Genomic DNA, 12328 nt, shown 5'->3' on the forward strand with positions numbered 1-12328 from the left:
GTCATTTGCCGACGGCGTCCCTTGCGCTCTTTCTTGTTTGTTCTCCCTCGCCTCAGCGGGACGGGGAGGTGGCAGAGGAGGGCGCAGGGCCCTCTCAGGCCTCGCTCGTCCTGGATCAGCATGGAGCGAAGGGGGAAGCCATGAGTTTTTATATCGCTCTGTCTCTCGCACACTCCCACCACTATCGCTCTCTGTCGCGCGCCCCACTATTGTATCGCTCTGTCTCTCACGCGCTCCCACCACTGTATTGCTTGCTGTCTTGCACGCTCCCACCACTGTTTCCCTTGCTATCTCACACGCTGCCACCACTGTATCGTTTGCTGTCTTGCCCCTTCAACTTCAATGTTAGTTTTATCACCCACGCTTACTTGCCCTTTTCCCCACCTACTTCACTGCGGTCCTTATTGTGACCCTGCCTGACTTATAGCACATGTGCACCTACACCTTTTAATGCGCTCTTGTGCCCACTTTAACTCCCTCTGACCCCTGCTTTTATGTCTCTAGTCCTGGCTGGGCCGTGCTTACTCGACTCTCCTCGCGCAGCTCAAACGTGCGGGAATTTTAAAGCGTCTGAGGGAACTTCTGTGAGCAGACACAGGAGAGAGGCCTCGCGTGCACATTCACCGGCTCTAAGGCCTCCCAGAAACACCCAAGCCGTGAGGGCTACTGCAAGCTCCGCATCGGGCTGGATAGAAAGCATTGTGTGCACAATACGCTGCTGTGACGGCCGCTTGTGCATCAAGAGCTCCGACCTCTAAGGGCCTGTCATGGACAGACACTGTCTGCATGTGCCACTTGTGAACTGCAGCAGTTACATTGTCAAATACAGGTCAGCTTTTTCAAGTAATTTTTTAATCCCAATAAAACTGGCCATCTTCTCCCAGATCCTCACTCCTTCCCTCTCCTCACGTTTAACAGTTATGCCTTTCCTGTAGATACGCCTATGATTTATGGGGTATCTGTACTGGGCTTGAAGGTAATTTTATGGCGTCTTCTATGCCATACTGGAATCCTCCCCATTGTGGAGTTCCCAGGTGTGCGTGGAGATAAAAGGGAGTTTTACGATATTCACATCCCCTTCCAAGAGCCACTCTGATGTTAACTACACATAGACAGCATGGAATTTGCTTTGTGCCCATATTTTTAATGCCCTTGCAACAAAAGACTTGTGTTGCCAATCGAGTGAATGTTTCTTATACCTACATGTTTAATGCAGAGGGAATAAAGACACCCCCACTTGACTCAACATTGTTAAAGAGCTCCCTAAAACTCTATTTTAACCAAAGAACATCACCCTAATATTTTTTGGCAATGATGAACATTGTGAAGGTTAGGGTGTTCCCTGGTCTAAGCCTTTATTGACGTTTGAAAAGTGAGGAAAGTTTGGGAGATAAGTAACCATTCCCAACAAATACTGTAGCGTGTTTCAAATGCAGCTACAGAAAACCTTTAAGTGTGTTCACAAAGTAATATAAAGCAGAATATAAAGTGTTTAACAGCACACTTTAGTAAGCATAAGCATGTTAGACATGCAGATATTTACAGAAATTGTTAAATACGCTGCTGATTTTTAACCAAAAATGAAAAGCTCACATCCATAGTCTCTTGTCAATGTTAAGCGTTGTGAAGGCTAACGCGCATCTCAGGCCTACGCCTTTAGTGATATTTGAAAAGTAAGGAAAGATTAGGAACAAAGTAAACATCCCCAAGAAAACACTTTAGTGCGTTTCAAATGCATCTACAAACAAGCATGTGCAATGCAAGAGGTGCCGCATTTACGCGAGTTTAAGCTATTGGCATTGTAAATGAGAATACCTTTTATTTATGTTTTAAAAGCGAAAACTAAAATAAAAGGCATTGTCATTTGCAATGTCAATAGCTCAAACTTGCGTAAATGTGAGACCTATTGCATTGCAAATGCTTGTCTAAATCTGCCCTGAGGGAGCCTGGGATAAGGCGAAAAGAATTGGTAGCACTTTTTTCTTCTGAAGAAGAACACGATAAAAAGACATACACAAACAAAAGGACACTACTAGGCTTGTCTTTGTTGTTTTTTATCAAACGCCTTTATCTACACTTGCCTCTCGATTTTGTTTACCGCCGGGATCCAAGAGAAGGCCCTGGACTGGACCACCTCCTTCCTGTCTGGCAGAACACAGAACTTCCGCCTTCCGCCCTTCCGCTCCGAAGTCACCGAGATCATCTGCGGCGTACCCCAGGGCTCATCCCTCAGCCCAACTCTGTTTAACATCTACATGGCACCGATCTCCCACGTCGCCCGTCGGCACGACCTCAACATCATCTCCAACGCCGATGACACCCAGCTGATCCTCTCCCTCACCAAGGACCCCCACATTGCTAAAACCAACCTTCATGAAGGAATGAAGGCCGTCGTTGAATGGATGAGGAACAGCCGACTGAAGCTGAACTCGTACAAGACGGAGGTCGTCATCATCGGATCGACCCTTTTGGCCTGGGATGACTCCTGGTGGCCGACCACACTGGGAACCGCCCCAACACCCACCGACCACGTACGCAACCTTGGGGTCATCATCGACTCCACCCTCTCCATGACTACACAGGTCAGCGCCGTCTCCTCCTCCTGCTTCAATACCCTCTGCTTGCTCCGCAGGATCTACAAGTGGATCCCCACTGAAACGAGAAGAATGGTCACCAAGGCCCTCGTCAGCAGCAGGTTGGACTACGGAAACGCCGTCTACGCAGGAGCCTCGGCTAAACTCCTGAGACGGCTCCAACGCATCCAGAACGCTTCTGCACGCCTGATCCTCGACATCCCTCGCCGTAGCCACATCACACCCCACCTGAGAGACCTGCACTGGCTCCCGGTCAACAAGAGGATAACCTTCAAGCTCCTCACCCACGCACACAAGGCACTCCACAACACCGGACCAACGTACCTCAACAGATGACTCAGCTTCTACACCCCCACCCGCCAACTCCGCTCTGCCGACCTCACCCTCGCCAGTCCCCCGCTTCCGAAAAGCGACCTTCGGCGGCAGATCGTTCTCCCACCTCGCCGCCAAGACCCGGAACACCCTCCCCATCCACCTACGGCAGACCCAAGACCTGCTGACCATCAGAAAACTTTTCGAGCAGTAGCAGCATTCCCCACCCCAGCACCTTGAGACCCTCACGGGCGAGTAGTGTGCTTTACAAATGATATGATTGATTGATTCTTGTGGAACCAAATTGGCTTCGCTGCAATTGAAATTTGGTCCTAATGCTAGTTCCTTCACCCCCTATCAGTCAATAATTAAATGTCCATACGACTAGTGTCGTAACCTGTACGATGATACCACCAGACCATATAGACATAAGAAACAAAAGTGTGTGGATCAGGATTGACGTCCTACTGTTTCAGTGACCTTCAGCTGTTACCAGGCCAGCTCCCCACTTGTGAGGTGGCATTCAACTGTCACAATTGAATTGAAGTGCTGTGGTTTTTTGTTCCCTTGCTTCCTAGTGTACTGATTCCTTTTAAGCCCTATGTGTTGAACAACAGGTACAATCTAATCTGGTAAAATAGATAAGAGAATCCAACACTTGCTACTGACATCTCCTTTTTTCTGCATGCACAACTCTGATTCCTGGCAATGCTTGGTAATCCTTTCACATTAGGTCTCTGAATCTGACTGGTGTTCATGCACCTAATTCTAGGAATTACTAGTTATTTCACTTGGAATGGAGAATAACTCACAGACCCAGGAATAGCAGGTTCAAATCTTCATTTTTTTGCCCCATAAGGTCCCAAATCCATGTATATTTACGACCTGCTCGGAGAAAGTGGTACATTTGTGTGGGGGCTTATTGGAAGTTTGTCTTTGGGCGGTGTGGTGTTGGGAGGGCAAATTAGAAGACATGAGTGTGTTTGCTACTTTTCCAATATGGAGTTAGAGGGCAGGCTTTGGCCATCGCTTCCAGGCCTAGAATTATTGAGTCCAAGTTTGAGAACAGGTTAATTCCAGGCCCCTGGACAGAGGGAAACTTAGAATGGCCAAGAGTGGTAACTTCCATAGGAATACAATTCCGGGCTACTAGCAATAGAAAACATTTTCTTTTCGGTTTTTGGGATCTCTAGTAAAAGGAGAGACTGACTCGTATTTCTGTCACCTCATGTTTTGGGTGACCAACCGTCTGTAATTTGGCCCTCACGTCTTTTCTCCGTTAGGATCCCTTTTACAGATGCCTTTTGTCCATAATTTTGGGCCTTTCAGGGAGCAGAGCTGTTGCCCTGCGAGAGGCCTCAGCTCCCTGATGGGGCCACCTCGCACTCATCCTCGGAGCACAAGAGCAGACCCACCAGTCCATTGTGATTCTGTATGCCGGCTGATGGTCACATACAGAATGACAACAAGCCAGTTTGGGGTATTACAGCATGTGGTGGGCGTCCTCCTGCCGCGGTCTAGGGCAGGGCATTCTGTTAGGGTTAGATGGAAAAAATTTACAAACCAAATGTACAAAGTTAAATGAAGAAGTTATAGTTCTTACACAGTCTAATCATTTCAGAGCTGAAAAGTCATAGTTGCTGCTTTTTTATTTATTTTATGCAACTAACATCCCTTGTCAGCGCCAATAGTCATGGCATGTTGTAGGTCTAATGTTACTGGATGTAATGATAGAAAAACAGCAAAATGCCAGTCAGGTGGCACATTATGCTCAGCACATATTTTTAGCAGAGGTGTTTTAAGCCACACCCTTAATTACATCAGACACGCCCCTTGGAGAAACCCCCAGCTTTTCATCCCACTTAAAGCCTGGGAAACAACACCCTCTCAAAGTCACCTCACATCATGCATGACTCATGACTTCCAAGTTTTCAGATTGCATATGTGCAGGGGCATAGTGAACCCTCCCCCACCCCTTGCTTTAGGAGCTACAGCGAGGGTGAATGGAAGGGTGGGTGGCTATGTAAAAGGGGAACGGCGAGAGAAAGAGAGAATGGATGGGTGAATGAGTGAAAGCATGGATGAATGATTGACAGAATGGATGGGTGAATGGGTGTATGGATGAGTTAAAAGGAGAATGTAAAGATGAGTGAAAGAATGCATACATGAATGAAAGGGAGGGTGGAAAGCTGGAAGAAAGGGTGGATGGATGGATGAGTGAAAGGGTGGACAGATGAGTGACTGGGTGGATGGATGAGTAATTGAAAGGATGGCTGGATGGGTGAATGGGTAAATGGTTGGATGGATGAGTGAATGGATGGATGAATGATTGACAAAATGGATGGGCGAATGGGTGCATCGATGAGTGAAAAGAATAATGTAAAGATGGATGAGTGAAAGAATGCACACATGAGTGAAAGAGAGGGTGGAGAGCTGGAAGAAAGGATAGATGTATGGATACGCAAAATGGTGGATGGGTGAGTGACTGGGTGGAAGGATGAGTAAGTGAAAGGATGGCTGGATGGGTGAAAGGGTAAATGGTTGGATGGATGAGTCAATGGATGGATGGGTGGAAGAGTGGATGGATGAGTGAAAGGATGGTGTGGGTGAAAGAGTAAATGGTTGAATGGTTGTGGGGTGAGTGAAAGGATTGATTGGTTGAAAGGGTGGATAGGTGGGTGATGGATGGATGAGTGTAAGGGTGGATGAAGTGATGGATGAGTAAAATGATGGATGGAAGAATAGATGATGGATAGGTTTGCAAATGGTTGAAAAGGTTTGAATATGGATGGGCACACAGATGGAAGGACAGAATTAATGGTTACAGACTGAATGATGAATGGAAGAATTAATAGATGACAGAATGTAAATTGGAAATGGTCGATATCAAGGGTTTGATGGAAGGATTAATCGCTAGATCCTTGGACAAGAGAGCTCTTCTGGGGAGGGTTGTGATGACTTACTTTGCTTTCTTTGAGCAATAAGAGATTTACTTCAAAGTGGGAGGTATTTAAATGTTCTGGCTACTCCCTTGCCCATGTGTCACTTTTCTGTATTTGCTGTGTGCTTATGTGTGGGATCTATACATCAAGCATATGACATTTTGAGTGACACCCAACTGGTACTTGAATGTTACACTAGTACTTGTAAATGTTTGCATGTTTTGTTTTAGGTGTAAGGTTTTAGGGAGCACCTCATAGTGCCATGAACTGTGCTTGAGATGTATATTGTGTTTGTAGCAATAGGAAAGGCATCCAAAATAACAGTGCATTCTTTAAGAAAGCTGCAGTGAAATGCACCTTTGTGACTTCCATCAGCTTGTGCAATTCTCTGCAAAGCCCCCAAAAGCAAAGTTAGATTCCATATTTTAAGTTCCACTTGCTGAGACACCCATAATGCATTCCCAATAGTAGGTTCATCACAGCAATCCTCCCTTTAGTTCACCTATGCGTGCCGCTTTACATCTCACAATGGCACTGAGATATGAGATGCTAGTGACAAAGTCTATCTGAGTAGTTCTTCCCCACCACTTCTCTCCCCAAACATGCCTGGTTAGGATTCTGAGTTGTAAATAAAATATCAGACTGGACAACCCAGTGTAGTAACCATATAAATAGATTATTATCATATGAAATACCACAAAAAACACCTGTACAGTTGCTCAAATCTGCACGCATACCGAAAAACCGTGAAGTGCATGATTTTCTCAACCTAATATAACCGTATTTTGACTTGTACTTAAGTGGCTGTCTATTTACTTACTTTTATAATGTCGCACAACTTCCTCTGATGTGTCTGTAAAACGTACCTTTTGTACCGAAGTTTTGTCCTGAATGTTGACCTTCTATCCTGGATTTTTGTCCTGAATTATGACGCTCTGGCCTGAATTTTTACACTCAGCATCCTGCATTTGCACCCACGCCAGTTGGTCACCCTACTCAAGTTGTGCATAACTTGTCGCGTATCTAAGAATGCTGAGATGCTTTACTTTATGGCTAATGCAGACCATTTTAAATCGAGTACCATTAAATTGTGTAGTAGAACGCCTGTAACTATTGACTTTATACCCAATCCTCATTAGTAGCCACTCTTTATTTCTGTACCATCTTACTGGTACTCTGAACCTACACCAGCATCAAAAAAGACAACTTACAACAGACATATGTCGCCCTGCCCTTTGTTACATGGCTTCTTGTGGTCCATGCAATAGAAACAGAGGACGCTTCCTTTGGGGATCATACATTAAGGGGCTCTGCTCTACGGAGTAATGCTCGCATTACTTACCGGAAATCTTCATTACTCCAAGTCGTAGTCTTCCTCGTCACAGTCCTTACTAATGACGTAGGACTGGGATGAGGAAGACGCATGTGGAGGTAAAGGGCCACATGCAAATTATTCACAGTATTAAACTTAATCAAATTGACATGAACTATAATAGCAGGACTAAGGAGCAACTGTGGTCTCTCAAACTGTCTGTTTTGACTGAATTGTATTTTCAGGCAGTCAAAAACTAGGAAGTGATTTTTATAACCCACAATGTTTTTGTGTTTCAAATGGATGTTTCCGCTGGAACCTTGTTATTTTGTTACATTTTCTTACTGGAGGACCCCTGCACGTTATTTTATAAAAAAAAAAAAAAGTTCAGAAATGCATTCCACGAGATAATGGTAGAACTCTTACAGAAAAAAAGCAGTTTTAAAAACAAAAAATCCGAGCTGCGTGCACCTTATGGCTTGCACGCAGATAACTCTGTTCTTGGAAAAAAAACGCGTGAGGCCCGAGGTCAGCTGCATTGATTTAATGCATTACTTGGGCTGCCAGAGCCGAGGTAGGAGCTGCTCGTCTGCACCAGGAGTGCCCGAAGCCTCTGCGATTCCGTTTGATCAAATCTCTGTGAAAGATGAGTGTCATGCCCTCTCCCAGCCAGCTGTGCGGGGACTGCCCTGCGTCCCGAGGTATGCCGGGGCTCGGAGGTGAGAGCCGGCTGCAGAGGTGGGAGGCAGGCACGGCCCGGGAGTAGGCCCGAGCAGCACCGAGGGGGAGGATCCCTTTCCACTCCCCTGTGCCGGCTGAGCAGACATCAGACGTGGAGGTGCTGGGATCCAGACAGGAGTGGAGAGGCGTGTGACGGTCCTGCCTTGCTACTTGTACAGACACGAGTGTCTCGAGCGCTCCCTCCTTTGTGAGCCCATGCCCGGTAGTCCCAGAGTCGCACGCGCTGCGAGGATGTCGGCGGTAAGAAAACTTTGGGAAGGAACCTTTGTCACGTTATTGTTTTGTCTTTTCAGACCAACAAGAAAAAAATACGTGCATTTAGGTTCACTGCTGGGGCTTTAATAATGTGATAGAGTGGGCGGAGGTGGGCGTGTGTGAGAGACTTGTGATGGTGTTAAAAGTTCGAAAAGCAATGGCAATGAGCACGTTTGAGGAGAGATTCCTCTACATAATAGAATCATTTATTCGACGCACTTGCATTGCGAAAGTCATAAATATTTGACAGGGTTTTATCTACAAGTCCACTAAACAGCAATAAACTCTTCCTTGATTGCATTCAGAGGTAAGTGCTTCGAGCAGATACATTTGCGTAATTGTTTGTGATGTATAAACGCGTTGACAAGCGGGCAGTGTAATCAGGCAACTGCCCCTCCCGCCGTTCAAGGTTAGGAGCAGTAAGAGTTTTGTAACGTGTGCCGTGTGTGCCTGTAACTTACCAGTCATTTCCTGGCCCGCGTGGCATTCTGTGGAGGGCTTCATTGTTGGACACTTGTCTGTAATGTTTAAGTTTACGCTTGTTTTTTCCTTAAAGAAACATACGCCACCAGCGTTTTGGTGGGTCCACTTGGTACTAATTAGGATCATTAGCCCCGGGTTTCCTTCTTTCTGACATGTATATCAGATTTAATGATGAAAGTGTGTGTGGCAGTAGGTTGTTCATGCACCCAGAACTAGTTTACTCGTGTACCCCTTTTCGAGGGGAGATGGTTACACTACTTACGTTATTGCCTATGTTTTCTCTGGGGGTGTGAAGAAGGGATGTAACAAGGGACATTTTTAACTGGTCTGGTGCAAAACGAATCTTCTCAAGCAAAACAGGGCGGTTGTTACGCATCACAAGGCACATCAAGTAATTTTATAGCTTCTGTTTATTATAATACCACGTTAATCTTTTTTAAGATTGCTGTTTCTTGTAGTCCAGATTCGTGCCCTCGCTTCTGTTTGCTTTCATGACTGCCCAGCGTGCTCTTGTTTGCTTTTAATGTGCCTGTTTTTGCTTGCTCTAGTTTGCAAGCATGCTTGGATTGCCTTCACTTTAATGGGCTTCCATTCGACTTCCTAGGTTGCTGGAGTGCATTTGTTTTTTTTGCAACTAATTCTATGACTTTCTGGGCTGTATCCTCTAAAGTTTCCTCTTAATGTGGCTGACCTGCATACTGAAGTGCACTTACTTTGCTTTTGAGTGACATCAAGTATTGCTGTTTTAAATCGATTCAGTTTGCTTACATGTGATGCATGGCTTGATGGGTGCATGCGTTTGTTTTCCTGTGACCCGTTTGTTCTCATATAATTGTCTTATTTGCACTAGTTTTCAGTACACAGTTTGCTCAATCAGTTATGATTTTGTGTGACTACGTGGATTGCCTCTGACTTCGTTCTATTTCACTGTCTAGTTTTCCGGATGTATTGCTTTCAATTTTCTTTCATTAAACTGTTAGGCTTGCTTGGTGCTTTGCTTTCTGTTTGCTTTTATGTGGCTGCCTGGCATGCTGAGGTGCACTCTATAGTAACAATGTATATGACTGGCCTGTTGAACAGCACCCAGCTCGCATGGTGCACATTTGCTTCAGTTTACGCTTGTGTACTTGACTGTTTTGCTTGATACATTGCTTTCTGTTTGCTTGTATGTTGGTGCCTGCATGCTGAGGTGTACTCTTCTTCAGTTTAAGTGTATGTGACTGGCCTGTTGACTAGCACCCTGCTTGCAAGGTGAAGGTTCACACTTGCTTCAGTTTACTTTTGTGTGGTTGGCTGCACTGTTTTGCTGGATGCATTGCTTTCAGTTACTACTTGATGCATTGCTTTCAGTTTGCTTTCAAGTAATTGCCTCTCATGCAGAGGTTTGCTTTCCTTTCCTTTTATATACATACAGGACCGGCTGACACACACTTTTCTCTTTGCTTTTGTGTAATTGCCTGCTTTGCAGGGTGTCTTGCTCTCAGTTAGCATTTATGTGAGTGCCTGGCTTGCTATAGCGCCCTTGTTGCATTCACACACTCGTCTCTTAGTTTTTGTGTAATTGCCAGCTTTGCAGGGTGTCTTGCTCTCAGTTAGCGTTTATGTGAGTGCCTGGCTTGCTATAGCTTTCTGGTCTCATTCACTCATTCGTCTGTTAGTTTTTGTGTAATTTTCTCACTTGCACGGTGTCTTGCTCTCAGTTAGCTTTTATGTGAATGCCTGGCTTGCTGTAGTGCGCCTGTCGCCTTCACACACTCGTCTGTTAGTTTTTGTGTAATTGTCTGCTCTGCAGGGTGTCTTGCTCTCACTTAGGGTTTATGTGAGTGCCTGGCTTGCTGTAGTGCGCCTGTCGCCTTCACACACTCGTCTGTTAGTTTTTGTGTAATTGTCTGCTTTGCAGGGTGTCTTGCTCTCAGTTAGCGTTTATGTGAGTGCCTGGCTTGCTGTAGCGCGCTTGTCGCTGGCTCCATGTCTTGTCTTGTCGCTCGGCTTCAGTAAGCCCGCGCTCGGCTGCCAGTCCCGCAGGCATGTTGTGCTCTCGCCGCAGCTACAAGTGAAGGCAGCTTCATTAGGTTCGCGATGGCACTTACTTCAGTGCAGGGCTGGTGTTTGCCGCTCTCCCTCGCAGCCACTCCCGGAGCATGATCCGGGCTGCTTGCGTTTGGATAAGCTTGTAAGGATTTGTCAGCCAGATGTGACAGGATTGTCAAGAGGCAAGGCAAGGAGGAGACCTGATATTAATCAGCACATAGCTCGGAGCCAAACTTTCTTAGACGCGATGTAGTAACATGTTCTCTTCATTTGCTGCCTCCTTTGTGGTCGCCGAGATGCCACTGTCTGAGCCTGCATGGTTTAAGGGGGGTGCGGGGAAGAGGCTGTAATTGTAGCAGCAACTTTCTGGGGAGCAAGAAAGGCTCCATATTGTTAATTGTGCCAAGTAAAAAAGGTGTTTTGTTGTTGTCTTTATTTCGCAATCGTGAAAAAGAAAGAGCACCCGAAGCCAAGCGCTGTGAAGACACGTGTTTCATCACGCAGAGTGACCGATTTCTAAAATACTAAACGGGTTTAGTTTGCACTTAAGGAGTACGAGCTGTTGTGCCTGGTGCAATTTTAACTCTAAGGCAGGGGCAAGGGCGTGTGGAGATGATGACGCTTTCGCCTGGAGTGACTTTTTCTGTTTACTCCACATTCTACCATAAAGAGCACAGAATCGTGTGCAAGGTTTAATGGGCAGTTTGCTTAAAAAAATGATATTCTTACTGATGTATTGGAAAGACACATGCACATGGTGTATGATCATTCGCCCCTTGTATGAGGTCTCTGCATAGTGAGTAATATGTGGTCCCTGTTTGTAGTATGCTATATGTATACCTTGTATGTAGTGTGCCTTGTCAGTCGTATATAAAGTGAGCCATGTGTGATCCCTGCGTGTACTGCGGTGAGTGTAATTAATGCCTGTATGTGTTCTCGGTATGCAATGAGCCATGTGTAATCACTGTGCATCTGAGATGGATGCCTACTGTAAGACATGTGCAATCACTGTATACGTCATGTGTGATCGCTGTGTGTAGTGAGCTGTTAGCTGTTATTGTGTGCAGTCACTGCATGTAGTGTGCCATGTGTGATTGCCATATGTATGTATTGAGTTTTTTGTGATTGTGCATATGTGAGTGATTGAACACCATCAATTGTGAGCCGCGTGTGGCCGCCCTACGTAGTGAGCCATGATCAATGTAAGTATGTAATCAATGTATAGTCGCTGTCTCTAGTGAGCCTTGTTTGAGAACCCTATACTGGGACCTATGTGTGATCTGTGTTTTCTACCATATTCTGTCCACACATGTCATGTGCCGCAGTGGCGTGTCTCCAGGTAAAAGTTTCAATTCGAGCCTTTATGTTTTATCAGTGCTCTTTGCTATAAAGTACATCTATTAATATTAAGTCGAAGGAACCCAAAGGAGTGATGAAAAACACTCAAGAGAGTGGTGGTGGTGTTCCCCGTGAAGCTGACAGTGTGGTAAAGCACGTTGCTTCTTAAATGATGAAAGAAACCAACAAGGTGTGCTTTTCAGAGGTATCTGGTCATGTGTCAAAAAAGGATTGTTCAATTTGTCCCCAAGATAATGACAGTTGAGTACTGTCAACAATATCAGGCTCTCTAAAAGCCATAACAAGAGTGAAACGTCTCA

The 12328-nt window shown here is 45.5% G+C and overlaps 1 protein-coding gene across 2 annotated transcripts in view; it reads left to right on the plus strand.

The window, feature by feature from the left end:
- The first annotated feature begins 7735 nt into the window (after positions 1–7735).
- The window catches only part of BNC1 (basonuclin zinc finger protein 1), a 153969-nt gene continuing 149376 nt past the window's right edge, over positions 7736–12328 (plus strand). Inside the window, exon 1 of one of the 2 annotated variants that reach the window (XM_078684732.1) lies at positions 7736–8141. The gene's annotated coding sequence lies outside the window, so the exon portion shown is untranslated. Of the gene's footprint in view, positions 8142–8338; positions 8464–12328 lie in introns of those variants that run through there. The other variant, XM_078684733.1, reaches the window with a different exon arrangement.

This window comes from Lissotriton helveticus, chromosome 3_2 (assembly GCF_964261635.1).
Source record: "Lissotriton helveticus chromosome 3_2, aLisHel1.1, whole genome shotgun sequence".
Taxonomy (NCBI): Eukaryota; Metazoa; Chordata; class Amphibia; order Caudata; family Salamandridae; genus Lissotriton; species Lissotriton helveticus.